We start from the raw sequence: 17,515 nt of genomic DNA, 5'->3' as shown, positions 1-17,515 counted from the left end.
AAGTCTTCCATGTGGGTATCTCAAACATTTTATTAGTATTAATTAATTAAACTTCTAAGCACTTCTCACGTGTGTACACTGAGGCGCGGAGAGGTTAAATGTCTGTTAAAATCCACACAGAACAGTGGCAGAGCAGGACAGAGAATGCCCTTTTGGGGCTTCCTTCATTAGGTTGGATGAAAAACCCTCTCAAAATGTTGAGTCTTGAACTGTACTACAACTAACAATAAATGTCACTGTTTGAAAGATGCTTCTTCAGCATGACAAAGTGGCACTGCAAACCAATTGTTTAAAATAGGAGTAACACAAATGCATTAAAATAGGAGTAACACTAGTGGTTCACTGATTGTATTTTGAAACCACTGGGCTAGGTGAAAAGCATTCAGATACACATCTGCACATGTTTCTAGTACACTCTTCACCTTGATTTCCATCTCAGCCCCAAGTGACTTGAACAATTAGCTTCTAATATAGATCGGGTTAGTCTGAAATCAAACATTTAATTTTCTGATCATTTTCAGAAAATGCAAATCTACCTTTTTTGTGGGGGGAGTGATGATTTACTGCAAAGTTGCCTTTATATAGTTTTAACTGATTCATACATTTTTTCCCATATTTTCCAGGATGTTACAAATGTGAATATCTGTAGCGTGTTTATTAGTACTAGTTTCTTCCCATTTGCAACTGTCCTCCCATTTCAAATCCCCTTGAACCTGATAATATGATTTATCCAAACAAGACTGGAAAATATTATATATATATAAATGACAGCTTTATCTTATTCTGATGAATAAATAATGGCAAGGAATGTATACTGAACAAAGGTGTCTATCTTCCATACTCACATGCCCTTATTAAAATTGATCATATGACATTAAAAAGCCATTTCACTCTGTATCTGTATGATTAGACAGATTCTCATAGGCAGTAGAATACTTTAAAGATGTTGTCATTTTTGTGGGGGAAGGGAAAAGTTGTGCTGTAGGATTAATTCTCACAAACTAAAACTACACACATTTGGCACAGGGAAAATAACCTTCTTTCTCAGTCCTAGGTCGTTATTGTCTGACTCCTCGTACTGTACTCTTAATGGGTGACATTCAACCTGTGAAGAGGGCTGGCACATGGTCTATGCACCACTTAAATCCTACTTAATACCTTAATAGGCTTACGTAACAATAGGAATATACTCTTCTACAGCACTTTGCAGCAGCAGATATCAAAATGCTTTACAAATGAGGTATCATTATCTCTATTTTAGAAATGGGGAAACCAAGACACAGACGTGAAGTGACTTGCCCGAGGTCACCCAGTATGCTAGTGGCAGAGCTGGATTTTAAGCAGGATTTAAGTAGTACGCACTTTATATGCTTCAAGATAATGGATTTAGGTAGAACTTAAGTGGTGCACAGACCTGTAGCCACCCATCTGCACAGGCTGAGCTTCATCCAATACGAACAAGTTCTCATCTCCCACTAGAAAGCGAGCTTGCTACATTTACAAAATCTCCCTTTTTGCTCAGAGGCCAATGCAGTTGTTTGGTCTGCTGATCTGGTGAGATATCCATAGAAAAGCATACCATTTATAACTTCCAGACTTGCTTACCACTCTGCTTCAGTCACACAACTAAAACTATACACATCCCAGTATAAAATAATTTTGAGGATTAACCTGGGAAAGGTATAAAGGCCACGGTTAAATAGTATGCATTTTTCTGGCACATTCACGCATTACATCAAGGGTTCTCAAACTGGGGCTCGGGACCCCTCAGGGGGTCATGAGGTTATTACATGGGGGGTTGTGAGCTGTCAGCCTCCACCCTAAACCCTGCTGTGCCTCTGTCATAAACAGATAGCTAAGGGTTAATGTCTCTTTCACCTGGAAAAAAGTAACCTGAAACACCTGACCAGAGGACCAATCAGGAAACAAGACTTTTTCAAACCTGGGTGGAGGGAAGTTTGTGTGTGAGTCCTTTGTTCTTGGACTTGTGCCTGTCTCTCTCTCGGCTATGGAAGGATTTCTGTCTCTTACTTTCTAATCTTCTGTTTCCCAGTTGTAAGTACAAAAAAAATAAGACAGTGATTTATATGTTTTTTTATTTTGTATTTACATGTGTGTAGTTGCTGAAATGTGTTAAATTGTATTCTTTTAAATAAGGCTGTTTATTCATATTTCTTTTAAGTAATTGACCCTGTATTTGTCACCTTAATACAGAGAGACCATTTTTTTTGTATTTTTCTTTCTTTTTACATAAAGCTTTGTTTTAAGACCTGTTGGAGTTTTTCTTTAGTGGGAAACTCCAGGGAATTGAGTCTGCAGCTCACCAGGGAATTGGTGGGAGGAAGAAGTTGGAGGGAAATCTGTGTGTGTTAGATTTACTAGCCTGACTTTGCATACCCTCTGAGTGAAGAGGGAAGTACTTCTGTTTCCAGGACTGGAAATAGAGAGGGTGGAATCCCTCTGTTTAGATTCACGGAGCTTGCTTCTGTGTATCTCTCCAGGAACCCAGGGAGGAAGCACCTGGAGGGGGGAAGGGAAATGGTTTATTTCCCTTTGTTGTGAGACTCAAGGGATTTGGGTCTTGGGGTCTCCAGGGAAGGTTTTTGTGGGGACCAGAGTGCCCCAAAACACTCTAATTTTTTGGGTGGTGGCAGCTTTACCAGGTCCAAGCTGGTAACTAAGCTTGGAGGTTTTATGCTAACCCCCATATTTTGGACGCTAAGGTCCAAATCTGGGACTAGGTTATGACAGCCTCCAACATTTATAATGGTGTTAAATATTTTAAAAAGTGTTTTTAATTGATATGGGGGGGGGGAATCACACTCAGAGGCTTGTTATGTGAAAGGGGTCACCAGTACAAAAGTTTGAGAATGACTGTATTACATATACATACATAGTGCTTCAGGACTCATTTCTTTGTCTTGACCTGAGAGAGTTATTTCAGGAGGAATAAATCATTCATGTGATTTTGCATCCAAAAGCATATTCGTGACTAGACATTTGCTGGGAGCTTCGTTTCTAAGTTTGTTTTTCAAATAATAATAGAAAAAGCACGTGTGTAGAAGAATAGGCATCACACACCTGACTTACTCTGCAAGGCAAATGTTATTCATTATAATTAAATAGATTTACATTATCTATTTCTATGCTCAAATCTTGCTACTTCTCTCTCTCTCTCTCTCTCTCTCCTCTCTCTCTCTCTTTACAGGTCTCCAATGATATATAGCAGGGTTGCTATGAGACAGAACGATAATTAATTCTTCATAGAATGGAGACAAATATTACAATGTCATAAGTAATACAGGCCAACCAGCAAAACATACACCAGTGCCCATTGCCCAGTTTTAGCACTTCTAATCTATTGTGTGTTTGCTTTAGCAGCATCCATTTACAATGCATTAAAAAAGAAAAATGTTAAAAACATCCTGTCCTCCCCACCCCCCCAGTCAATAAAATAAATTGTGATGGTTAATTCTACAACACTAAAATAGTTTATGGAAATAGTGAAGCTTATGCTGAAGCTATCAATAGGCTTGTTAATTTGTGCTGGCTATTTCTCCTGCCCTAATTTCCTTTCCCGCTTGAAAATTGTTTCAAATTTTACCATACTACAATCAGGTTTATTGGAAATATTAATGTCTGTGCTTTCCCCACAAGCCACCAGCAAGGCTAATTGACTTGAGAGATGAATTACAATGTCTGCATTAACAGAATGCAGATTAGCAGTACAGCGTCTGGCTTTTTGTCCCCCCTTGAATGTGCTTCAGGCAATCGAGAACTTTCAGCAGAGGAAGCCCCAGGAGGGCATCTTTAATAACAGACGTTATAAACTGTGGATTACAATAGAAAACTGTTTATTCTATGGTTTGGAAAGGGTTATGTTATTGTGGAAAAACAGGGGTTTGGATAAGCAGGGGAGCACCACTTGCCATTCATGGATACAGGATATAAGAAATGTTTGTTAATGGGATTTGTCTGAACTGTGGTTTATAACCTTAAATTCAAATAAGCTTTCCGCCAACTAAAAATGATCTTTTAAAACAATTCTATTAAGTCAAGTTCAAAGAGATACAGTAACTCCTCACTTAATGCTGTAGTTATGTTCCTGAAAAATGCGACTTTAAGCGAAACGACGTTAAGTGAATCCAATTTCCCCATAAGAATGAATGTAAATCAGGGGATTAGGTTCCAGGGAATTTTTTTTCACTAGACAAAAGGCTATATTGGGGTCGGCAACCTCTGGCATGTGGCTCACCAGGGTAAGCACCCTGACGGGCAGGGCCAGTTTGTTTACCTGCAGCTTTGGCAGGTTCGGCCAATTGTGGCTCCCACAGGCCGTGGTTCGCCATCCCAGGCCAATGGGGCAGCGGGAAGCACCGCGGACCAAGGGATTTGCTGGCCGCGGCTTCCCGCTGCCCGCATTGGCCTGCAGTGGCAAACCGCGGCCAGTGGGAGCTGTGATCAGCCGAATCTGCCAACGCAGCAGGTGAACAAACTGGCCCAGCCCACCAGGGTGCTTACCATGGTGAGCTGCGTGCCAGAGGTTGCTGACCCCTTGGCTCGCTCTCTCTCTCTCTGTCAAGGATTAACTCTCTCATTCCACAAGGCAGCAGGAATGAGGGAGATAGGCACAGTTCCCCTTCAAGTACACTGCCTTGTTAATTAGATCAGCTTGCTGAGACTGCAGCCCTGGTGTGCCCCCCTGCTCTATGGAAGATGGCGTAAGTGGGGTGCAGGAGCAGGGGGGAGGAGGACACCCTAACATTAAGTCCCCTCTTTCTCTCCTCCCCCTTTCCCCCCCCGCACAGCAAGCAGGAGTCTCAGGGAGCAGCTCCAAGGCAGAGGACAGGAGCACCACACGGCAGTGGGGAGAGGGACAACTGCAATTGCTAGCCTGCTGTGCAGCTGCTGCACAGGGAACAGCAAGCTGATGAGGGGCTGCTGGTCCACCTTGGTTCCAAGCCCTCACCAGCTAGCTGCAACGGGCTGCTCTTCCTGCAAGCAGTAGACAAAGCAGGAGGCTGCCAAATGACATTAGAAGGGAGCATTACACAACTTTAAACAAGCATGTTCCCTAATTGATCAGCAAAGTAACAACGAAACAACCTTAACTGGGATGACTTTAAGTGAGGAGTTACTGTACTACCGCCATTTTGCAAACAACTGTGTGACAAGAATGTATGGCTCCCACAATGCAATGTAAATGAGATACATTGGTCTGCATCTAAGGGCATGCTGCCAACCATGGCTCTGTGGCACCCTGCATCAATTTCCCCACAGGTTATCCAGACTAATCTACAGAGGCCTATGCTCAGTAACAAAACTCCTGCTTGGGGACTGGTTTATTAACATAAAATCAATCTAAAGTAAAATCTCTTCTGACCCACTGAGATCGTGGGGTGGGGAGTAGGCACAGGCCCCTTTCTTGAGCCTGTGCCTGCTGAACTCCAGGCTGCTCCTTCAGCAGGTTCCCCAGCTGCTACCCTCCTGAGCCTTTTCAGCAGTAGCTCTCCACTCTCTCTCTACCCATAGTGCATTCACTTCCCTTTACAAGGCCAGGTATCTTCCCTCAGGACAAACTGGGCAGCAATAATATCAATCATAGCTCCACTGGACCATCACCCTGAGACAATCTGCCATAATTTTAAAGTGATAACACTACAAATACGTCAAGGTTTCTGTATATGTATCTTGATGTCTTACCTCTGTAACTAAATCATGAATGCCACCCTAGGTGGGTTTCTCACTGTAAAAAAATATTTTGTGAGCTCTTTTACCCTTTTCAGTTTGAATTTTCCCTATTTATTATTTATGCTTTTTAAGGATATGACAGGAACAAATTTTGGGGGGGGGGCGGAATTATATTATCTTAAATTAGAAGTAGTCCTACTAAATCAATCACTCAATATAGCTATATATTAAAACAAAATGATAAGAAGACAGCTCCATGTTACAAAGAAATAGTTCAAATCTTAAATGGATAAAATATGAAGGCTGTTTAGTTTGCTTGCATAAGGGAACCAGACAATTGATCAGCCTGATAAAGGAACTAGATTAGTGTGAAGGTTGTTTAGTTTATCCAGGCAAAAGAACCAGACAACTGCCTAGAAAATTAGGGCATCATTCATATTACCAATAAAAATGAAAGAAACATGTATATGTTTGTTATTAACATACTTCCCCGATGACTCTGCCACTTCAGCTGCAGGACAGCATTCCTTTCACTCTTTAGAAATCACAATAGAACAATGAAATATACCCCGGTTACATGAGGCATACAAGAGCTATGCCCAAGGTAGAGGTGGCAGCAGTGAAGTGTTAATATAAATACTTTACTAGCTGTCTTCACAGCTCAGTAACCACCCCAGAACTGCCCCGGGGGTGAGGGGTGTAAGTGGGGCAATTTGCCCCAGGCCCTGTAGGGGCCCCCACAAGAATATAGTATTCTCTAGTATTGCAACTCTTTTTTTTATGGAAGGGGCCCCCAAAATTGCTTTGCCCAGCCCCCCAGAATCCTCTGGGCGGCCCTGAACCACCCTTCCTCCTATACTCCCCGTCTCACCCCTCCCCGAGCCAACCAAAGAAAAAGCACCCACATCTTTAGGGCCAATTTTTGCCCTTAGTTATACCTACCTATTCAACCTCACTGACTTCAAAGGGAGAAAGTAAGTTTCCTCCTTGACCCTCATCTCTAATTACTACTGTCCCATTATTCCAAAATAAAATATCAGTGTACTCTCCCTCACATAATCAGTAACTCCCTCCCTAATTTCAGGGCTGATTCCTTATTTAAAAACAAAAATAGAAATATTTCAAAATCTCTCTCTGAGACACAGAAACACACACACACACACTTACCTCACCCATCCTCTTACTTCCTCAGTGCTAGAGAATTGGTGTTTGTTTTTTTCTCTCTGCAGCCTCAGTGGTGTGTTGGTCAGGAATTTCTAATGTCATCTGTTAGTGCACTGCTTTTATTCAGACATATATACATTACAAGAAAAACAAATTGTCATATGGTTGGCTAAAACCAGTCACATATGAGATCTAAGTTTCAGATGTGTCCCTTCTCTGAGGTTTTGAGATATGTTAACTAATTAGATTACATACACAAGTAGTTACATCCTCATTATCTTAGAGTTTGAATTGGAAAAACTATCTTCCAATTAGATGTTAGCTTTAAAAAGCCCTGTAAAATGTTAGAAAATTATGACCACAACAACAAAAGATTTAAAGCTAGCTCTGTTGAAAGTATTTTTAAAAAACCATGTATATACCTAACTATATTGACTTGGGGTTTCAGTGAACATCAAAATTCATAGTCTCTCTAGTTTTATATTGACCTTAATTTCACCTCAGTCAATAGTTACCTTTTGGGTCAATAACTCCTGATGATCACTTCAACAGAAGTCAATATTATAGCAAGTGTCTGATAGTGCCTGCTACAGTTAAGGTTGAAAAATAGTTTCTATTACAGCTGCCTGTTTTCAAACACTCATCTTCTAAATGTTGCTCTGGTAGTATTCTGGTGAACTGAGAGCACTCTAATTCTTTGTTCTATTTCAGTTATTGGTCTCTAAAACAATTTCATTTCCTCAGCCACAGAGGAAGGAATTATGGATAAAAGTAGATGGTTTTTCAAAACATATACATTTTGTTAGGATTCTGACAACAATGTTTATCTATGAGTTGTTTTATCTTTATTTGACAGACACTATAAGCAAGAATACAGTAAGCAATGACAATCTCTCTCCCTGGTATCAGTCTGTTATCAACATTTGTTGTTGTTAAAAAAAACTTTCCTTTTTTTTTCCTTCTTTTTTAAGATGCATTTTTGGACATGTTGTTGTTCAGTAGTTATAATGATACTTAACTGCTGTGCCATGTTGTTTTGTATTCCTTATAACGGAAAATCACAGTTCATTAACTTACTGAAAGGCTTACTGATTTCTAAGCCTTTAGGAACAATGTTGTGGCTTCTGTTTACTTTGGAATGTTCAGTAATAACAACATTTAACAAATTCCCCCCAAAGGAATACGGATATGCAATAAAAATGTGTTTCTTCTAAGTTGTATTTTCAGGCTTTAGATGAAAGATCCAATAGCATAAACAAACGTGCTTTTCAAAGGTTTTATGAGAAAAGTATCTGAAGTCCAGGGTCTAAATTCTCAGTTACCAAGTCGTCACATCACTTCTCAGTTACCAAGAGCAAAACAAGACTCTGGGCCTAAATTAAGCTGTTCTTCACTCAGTGTCATAACATCCCCTTTCCAAGGAGATACCCATTAAAGAAGGCAAATTCTATTAAAATTCCTCAATATTTTCAAGGAGATGATCCACCTAATCACTCCATTGGTATGGACAGGGTTTCTCCCATCCCAGTATTGTAAACAGATGCTACAGTCTCTTAGAACTAGAAGATCTTAGGAGAATTACAGAGTCCAAGAGTGCCCTCCACAGAAACAGAAAGATCTCTGCACCAGCGTCTTTCATGGAAGTGTAGTGGAGTCCATCCAGAGCACTGACCTCAAATTCCTGTTCTGAGGGGAAGACAGGGAAGGGGAGTTTCATGGTGAATGGAGGTATCACTACATAACCTAATGCTGATGGGTAATTATCACCTTAACTAGACAAATCCTTGTGGAGAGGGAAGGATGACATCACAAAAAGAACCATTCAGTGGGACTCTGAGCAGGAAAAGCTCAGCTTGCAGAACTACCCAAATAGATTCGGCTTGCAGAACTGGGGCATTTGTGTGTATCTTTGGATGTGTTATTGCCTTCTAGTGGCTGGCCTACAGAGCTGACAAAGGATCTAGTAATATATGATCCATTAACTGTGATTTTTAGCAGAAAGATTACAGTTCCCCCCAGTACAAGCTATGGAGAAGTATGAGGGATTCATTTCTTAAAATGTCTGTTGGCTGCAAAACATGGGTTAATCACAGCCAGATTCTTACCTAGACCTGAACAAAATAGAAGCTTTCTTTTTCTTTTTAAATTGGAATACAAGTAGGCTTCGCAGAATTTACTTTAAAAAAAAAGAAAAAAAGAATTTCCCCGGATAGTATTGATGTTTACTGTTAAACTTTTTTTTTCCGCTTTGTATCTATTTAAATTTTCAGGTCTGGGAAAATATGGAGGATCAGATAATATTTGTTTAATGGCAGTAGATGTTGAGATTCAAAAAGTTAAAGTTTTATAAACTGATAAAACACGAATTGTCAACATCTTATGTCAAAACATGAAAAGGACATCAAGTTTTCAAGCAGCTTTTTTCTTACTTTGACTATCTCTAAATTTTGATCATCATCAAAACAGAAATAGATACGAATATTTATTCAGTTTATATGTGTATGGTGAAATCAACATTTACCAATAAAGATGTAACCCTTCCAAGCCTAAATACCACTGTAAATCCTTTCCCTTGTTCCCAAACAACCTTTTTAGCTTATTTGGGGAGAAAGGCCAAAAGAGTCCTGTGGTGTCCTGGAAGCCTGGGAGCACTTAAATTGCAAACAACCACTGCTCCCTTCAGTCTCCTCTAGGGGAAATCTGTTTAAATAGCTAATTTAAAAATAAAACACTCACAAACTTGCCAACGGAGAGGGACGTCAAATTTAAACTATAATACAAATGTGAGAGTTCATTCCCAAAGTCTGTGAGCCTCCCAGTCTCCCAGCCTGGGTAGACAGACTCATGCTAATAGAACAGGAGTACTTGTGGCACCTTAGAGACTAACAAATTTATTTTCGCATGAGCTTTCGTGAGCTACAGTCCACTTCTTCGGATTCGTGCTAATGAAGCTCAAGCTAACACACTAAACATAGCAGTGTGGAAGTTGCAGCTGAAGCAGCAGCTTTGGCTCTGAATCTGACGCAACCCTCTGGGCCTCAGCATACCCGTTTTCAACCACGATTAGGAATACTGAATTAAATGGCCCAAGATGGGACACATAGTGCTGGTCCCATTCAGAATAGCAGAGTAGAACTTGTATTGATATTGATTTCAGCAGAACTTCACATTTAAGTCTAAAAACTGAATTCATGACTCTAAGATAATGTAGGGAGGAAATTTTCCATACAATTATCCAGTGGTGAAACAGGACCCTACAGACATAGCATGCGTCTATGGCAATGCTAATTCTTATTTCAATTAGAGCTTACTAGCTCTCTTGTGCCTCATTTTTACAAGGAAAAAAATGAGAAATGCATACCTGTGATTAGCTCCTACAGCCACCTTTTCTGTGTACAGTCTGAAATGACAGCCACAGGGGTAAAAATGATTGCACTAAAATGTCTACTAATGAGGCCCCTGTAGCACTGCTCCAAGAAGGACCATTACATATTACATTTGTCAATTTCATCTCTCTTGCTTTCTTTTTCATCATCTGGAAAAATACTGATTAAGAGATTTTTTTTTAAAGGAATTATTCTTGTTTAACCTTCGTAATAATGATGATTGCCTTTCTGTAAACCTAAAATATACAACACTGAAACTAAAACATTAACTGTTACAACTTCCAGCTGACTTTTCTTCTCCATTGCTAGATATTGTGTTATAGTAGAGACGTACATAATTAGCCAAACATACATCTACTGGGTTCTAGACTGTGATGAATGCAAAATGACTACAATACCCTCACTGATTCACACCAAGCCACAATGTGTAATGAAAGACTAGTTTAACTTCCTATACCTGTTAAAGATGTGTTCTTGATAAAAGTTTCTACCTGGTCTTAACGTATGAAAGATAACAAACAAAGGGAAGGAAACAAGATGGAATTAAAACAAAAATCATTGAACAAACAGAATGAGGACATAGTAAGTCGATACAGATGAACCACGTGAGGACTAAGAAAATTCCAAGGTGGTTGATGGGGGCTGGATAAATGGGGTGCGGGGAACAGAGAAAGAGAGGAACACAGGAGCTAATTTTAAAATGAGGAGGGTAACACTGAAATTAGTATTCATCTGCTGAATTCAGGTTTACTCCAATGGTATAACAACAATGTAAGTGACCACAATACTGCAACAACTGAAATTGACTGAAAATAGTAATAGACTCTCCCTCTACTATAACTATTGGGAGCATCCATTGGTTTCTAATAGACCCAGCAAGGATGATCAAAAATTCATATTGGATCTTTTGACTTTGAAAGTCTGTAGCCTGGATCTTGTCAGAAAATGTGGCACCTCTGAAAAGAAAAAAAAAGCAAAACAAAAAAACAATTTGCGCCTGGTCCTGTGCAGCAGTGCAAGATAGGGAGAGGATGAAAGGAACCTTTCCTCCTTTTAAATACTTGTACCAAAGACAGACAATCCCAGTCCAGTGCTGAACGACAAGGAAGGGTCCAGGTTAATGTTCACAGCAACATTAGCCTACCCCAGGGGTCGGCAACCTCTGGCACGCGGCTTGCCAGTGTAAGCACCCTAGCGGGCAGGGACAGTTTGTTTACCTGCCGCGTCTGCAGGTTCGGCCAATCGCGGCTCCCACCGATCACGGTTCACCTTCCCAGGCCAATGGGGGCAGCAGGATGCTGTGACCAGCACATCCCTCGGCCCGTGCCCCTTCCCCCTGCCCCCATTGGCCAGTGTGAGACACAATCTGCCGAACCTGCGGGGATAGCTGGTAAAGAAACTGGCCCGACCCGCTAGGGTGCTTATCCTGGCGAGCCGTGTGCCAGAGGTTGCCGACCTTTGGCCTACCCCATGGAGGCAGGGATATAAGGCAAATGCAGCAGAAGCGACCTCAGAGGGTATGTCTACATTGCGTCCAGGAGCAAGCCTCTCAGCCTGGATCAACAGATTGTGCTACAGGGCTGGCAACATTGTACTAAAAATAGCTGTGTAGACATTTTGACTCGGGTTGGCTCTCAGGCTCTCAAACCTACCTCTTCCCTCAGGCTTGGGTACCTGAATTACAATGTCAAAGCAACATTAACACAGCTGTTTCCAGTGTTCTAGTCAAGCCACAAATCTATGGACCCAGGCTGGGAGGCTCACTCCCAAATGCAGTGTAGACTTATTCAGGGAAGAAGTACATGCTGCATCCTGTAAAAGGCATGCTAGGGCACGACACATATCCCAACATTGTTCCTGGAGGTACTGTGTCTGCCTTAGGTTCCATGCCCCTAGGAGAGCCCATCAGTGAGATCTGCCTCCATTTCTTTCTGACAGCAGGGCTGGGCTTTAAAGTTACCGTCCCAGACCCTCTAATGACAACCCATGCAACCATCTAGACTCAGAGTGAAGTTAAGCATTTATGTACAAACCACTGTTTATTGTTTTATATAAATATCTGTGCTTCCTTTATTTCTGAAAGCTACATACCTGTCAAGTGATGAATCATGGACAGCATGTCCTCCCTTGATTAGAGATTACTCATCATATAGTATGAACCTATTATTTTTAGCAAAAGTGTTATTACCTCTTGTTAGAATGTACCATGCTTTTATTCCACTGCACTTTGGCACGTACAGTAGGATGGGCTAATGGCATCAGTCTTTGAAACACTCCATCAATGGGATTAGTGAGAGAAGATTCAGGAGGAAATATTTGTAGCTAAGTGGAGTAATTGTCTGGACATCCTCTTGCTGCTTCCAAACATAGTGGGCCTGATTCTATTTACATTTTATACCACTCTAGTATTTTAAACAAACAGGCCCGGCCCGCCAGGGTAAGCACTGGATGTTTAAAGTGGGTGTAAACAGTAATTTATTTTACAAATTTACTTTACAGAAAGGAGTAAAAATTGCCTTAGTTTAAATAAGAATTAAGCCCAGAATATTTAAACATTTCTATAGAATGTGTTTCAAACTCATGCTGCGGGTAGCAGAGAACATATTTGTCACTCTTTATAACTGCAATATTATTTCTGATTTTAGCAGATTCTTAAAATGGCTCTCCTCACAAGGTTTGCAGGGAGGTAAGAAGGAATGGTAGCTATGAAGTAAAGATTAGTGGACAAATATCTTAACTAGAGGTACTAGAAGCGTAATTTCATCTATCTTGTAAATTCTACATCATCTTGTGAGTAAGAAATTACAAAATCTGAAAGAGTTGTAAAATTGTTTTGAGACCTACTATAATTTGTATCTCTGTGTGTGCATGCACACATGTACAAGGATACTCCAAAAATAATTGTATCTTTCTATATAGTGAGTGTAGCTCCTGAAAATGGGAAGGGCCACAATAAAAAAAAACAACAACACAGCCATTCTTGAATAGCGTAAAATTCTCCTTTTAACTCCATATTTAGGCCCCTGCTTGATTTTGAAAAGTGCTGAGCACTCACCAGCTCCTATTAACTTTCTTAGTAGCTTAGGATTCAAGGCTGTCTTCTATCTGTGTATGTAGAATTATTGATATGAAAACTTTAAATTTCTTTACCACTACTTAGTAAACTGAATATGATTTTTTATATCCCCAGTGTGACTCAGACTCCTTGGCAAAGGATCCCCTGCTCTTTGCAAATAAATCTCACCTCAGACATGTTAAACTCACTACACCAAACACATCTGGATATTTATCTATAAAAAGATTAACATGTAAGGTATCTACAGAAAGCTCATAACTTGTCAAGACTCAATCACTGTGAGCTATATGTACAGGTAATATTTAAGGAATAATGTATTTATTTTGAAAGTATGCTCTACGTATGTGAAGTAGAAATTAGTCACCAGGAAGTATTGTGTCTCAGTGATGACCCATTCAAGCAAGAGGAGTTGTCAACCCTTCCTCATCAGCCACTGAGGTAATGCAAGTTTCTTTTGTCTACACTTGCCGCATCCCAGAACAATCCATGGAAAAGCATCAAATATAATTGCAAACAACTGAAATAATTTAGAGGTGAAAAGGAATATTATAGCCGGCAGGGGATCTCTATAGCTATCAATAAAGACAAAAGATGGAGGGTCGGAAAAGGCGTTCTATCCATTCATTAAGGAAACCCCTTAACAAATTTGGGACTTTCATGAATAGTTGGATCCTGGTTCTTGTGAAACCACCCAGCTCTAAAATAGATTGAATTCTATAGGGGAAACTTACTTTATTAATTAGGAAAAGTAACTATTGATAAATGTAGACCTAAGTTCGCATTTTATTATTTCTTTTTGTGTGGTAACCATTTGCTTCCATCATTTTCTGTCATTAATAGTTAAATCTTTACTCTCTTACAAATAAACTTAGTGCTGTTTTATTATACGTGCTCACATTGCTGTGTGGTTTACAGGAGCAAGAGTTTAAGGCAAAATTGGTAAACTGTGGTACACTGCAAATTTCTGTGAGTAGCCAGTGTCAGCAGCTGGATATCACAGTGGAACAATTCAAAGGAGAGTGCTTGAGTGGCTCAAAGGCTGGAAGAGTAGGGGAACTGACATCCATCTGCTACAAGAAAGGCTCCCTCTCACTGGAGGCAAGGGAATGAGGCAACATCCAGTCCAGGGTGCTCCAAGAATGGTCACTCCCAACTTCTGCTGTCTAGTATTATAGCTTAGAGGCTGTTCAGTAAAGGGTTTGTGGATCTTTGCTGTGCAAATGAATTCATTACCTTATTTATTTTTTAATCAAACCTGGGGAAGCATAAATCATATCGATTAAATATTTATATCCCAGCCATATGATCAGATTAGTCCAGCTATTTAAATCTGCTGTCAGTTGTCTCGACAATGGAACAAATTTGGCTTTACATGATGATTTCTACTCACACACTGCTCACTGTGATATGTGAAAATGATAGGATGAGGGGTAACAAAGTGTGTACGTGTGCACACACATATAAATAGAAGTATCTGGGAATCCTTTTAAATTGAGTCTAAACCCTGAAAACTCACTATCAGTTAAACAATATTTAACCCAGGGGTGGGCAAACTTTTTGGCCTGAGGGCGACATCTGGGTGCAGAAATTGTATGCAGGGCCATGACTGTAGGTCTGGGGCAGGGGGTTAGAGTGCGGGAGGGAGTGTGGGATGGGGTGTGGTTTGCAGGAAGGGGCTCAGGCAAAGGGATGGGGTGCAGGTAGGGTGTGGGGTGCAGGAGGGGTGCAGGATGTGGTGTGGGCTCAGGGCAGGGGGTTGGGATGCAAGAGGGGCTAAGGATTGCAGGAGGGGGCTCAAGTTGGGGTTGGGATGCAAGAGGGGTGTGGCAGGGGGGCTCAACGCAGGGGCTTAGGGAGCTCAGGGCAGGTTTGGGGTGTGGGGTGCAGGAGGGGTTCAAGGTGCAGGCTCCGACCCAGCACTGCTTACCTTAAGCAGCTTCAGGGTGGCAGCGGCATATGCAGCAGGGCTAAAGCAGGCTCCCTGCCTGCCCAGGCCTCACGCCACTCACAGAAGTGGTCAGCATGTCCAGCAGTGGCTCCTGGTGGTGGGGCAGATGGCTCTGCTGCACACCGCCCTCTCCTGTGGGTACCACTCCCGAAGCTCCCATTGGCCACAGTTCCCCATTCCCATAGTTTGTGCTTCCTGATTTAATCCATTTTTCAACATTTATACAATCTAAATCAGGTCCATCTATTGCATACAGTGTTGGCAAGACAGGCTCCTTCACACCCATCTGAAATCAATCAGAAGGTTTAAAAGAGGGAGTTCATGAGCACTCAGCAGAAAAATTGAGAAGTTGAGGACAAAATTAATTAGAGAACCAATGGACATGAAGAGAAGAAGTTCTTTAATTGCCTATACATCAGTGCTAGGAGCCTGGGTAACAAATAAGAGAAACTGGGATTGCACACTTATGAATATAAATTTGATATAGTTGGTATTACTGAAACCAGGTGGGATGATTCACAGTACTGGAATGTTAAAAATCAATGGTTAAAATGTATTTCAGAAAGATTGAGTGGGCAAAAGGGTAGGGGTGTGGCACTAAGGTAAAAAAAATGGCATTACCTGTTTCTGAGTCACTAAACTCAGAAGAAAATGATCTTGAATGGTCATGGATCAATGTCTAACAGATAAAGCATAAGAAGTGGTGTTAGCTGGTGTCTGCAACAGACCACCAAATCACACTAAGGATCAGGATGACTAGCTCCTTATGCATCTTTCTACAGTGTGTATGAAACAAAGCTGCGTGATCATGGGGAATTTCAATTTTAGTGACATATGCTGGATGTCTCATGCTGCCAGTATTAAAATATCCTTGGAACTTTTAAATATTATAGATGATAATTTCTTAACTCAAAAAATGTTATAGCAAACACAGGGGAATTCTTTATTAGCCTTTTCCATAACAGATCACAGAGCCAAAAATTAATGGTAGCTTGCGTACAAGTGTTCATGACATGATTTATAATGTGCAAGCAGAATAAAGTTCCAATCAGTAATAGATATACTCAGTGCTTTAATAGGGTTAATTTAACAAAGCTGAAAACAATTATGAGAGAAATCAGCTGGGAGAAATATTTTGATCAGAAAAATGTGAATGATAATTGGGAATCATTTAAGAACACCATACTAGATACTGATAAAATTTACCTGGTTTAAAGGGCAAGGGAAGGCATCTGTAAAAATAAAAATGATATATAACAAATGAAAGAAAGGAGTTGATAGTAATGAATATAAATCAGCAGCTAGGAATGTAGAAAATTTCTAAGGGAAGCCAAGAGACACAAGGAGCAATCTATGGCCATTAGAGTTAGGGGTATAAGAAGAATTTTTTAAAAAAATATATTAGGAACAAAATTGATTGTGAAAATGGTATTGGTCTGTTACTTGATAGAAATAATAGAATAATCAAGAATAATGTAGAAAAGGTAGAAGTGTTCAGTGACTATTTCTGTTCTGTATTTGAGAAAAAAAACAGACAATATAGTCTTATAATGTGGTTATAACACTCTTTCCATTCCACTATCATCTCTGGAGGAAGCTAAATGGACACTACTAAAATCAAATTCGTTTTTAAAATCAGCTGGTCCAGATAAACTTGAAATTCTTGAATACAAGAGGTGTCCAGGAGATTAGTGGACCATTAAATGTTGATGTTCGATAAGTCTTGGAGCACTGGGAAAATTCCAAAAGACTAGAATACAGCTAATGTTATGCCAATTTAAAAAAAAAAAAAGGGTAAATGGGATGACCTGGATAATTATAGCCAGACATCGATCCCAGGCAAGGTAATGGAGAGGCTTTTTATGTGACTTGAATAATAAAGTAGTAAAGTAATTAATGAAAATCAACATGGGTTTATGGAATATGGACCCTATAAAACTAACTGGATATCTTTCGTCTTTTTCCGCCCCATGAGATGACAAGTTTGGTTGATAAAAATAATAATGTTGAAATAATATACTTAGACTTCTGCAAGGCATTTGATTTAATAATGCACAATATTTTGATGGAAAAAAACTAAAATTATATAAAATTAACATAGCACACATTAATGTATTAAAAATTAACTGATGGTGTCAAAATTAACTGTAAACAGGGAACCATCATCTACCAGGTGTGCTTACAGTGGGATCAGTACTTGAACCTATGCTATTAAGCATTTTTTATCAATGACTTGGAAGAAAACATAAA

The 17,515-nt window shown here is 40.1% G+C and overlaps 1 protein-coding gene across 4 annotated transcripts in view; it reads right to left on the bottom strand.

Annotated features, from left to right (window-relative positions):
* The window catches only part of PCDH9 (protocadherin 9), a 917,670-nt gene that overhangs the window by 461,527 nt on the left and 438,628 nt on the right, over positions 1–17,515 (bottom strand). The window lies entirely within an intron of this gene.

Source organism: Gopherus flavomarginatus, chromosome 1, assembly GCF_025201925.1.
Source record: "Gopherus flavomarginatus isolate rGopFla2 chromosome 1, rGopFla2.mat.asm, whole genome shotgun sequence".
Lineage (NCBI taxonomy): Eukaryota > Metazoa > Chordata > Testudines > Testudinidae > Gopherus > Gopherus flavomarginatus.
Note: the sequence above shows the minus strand (reverse complement) of the source record. Positions and strands in the feature narration are given on the sequence as shown.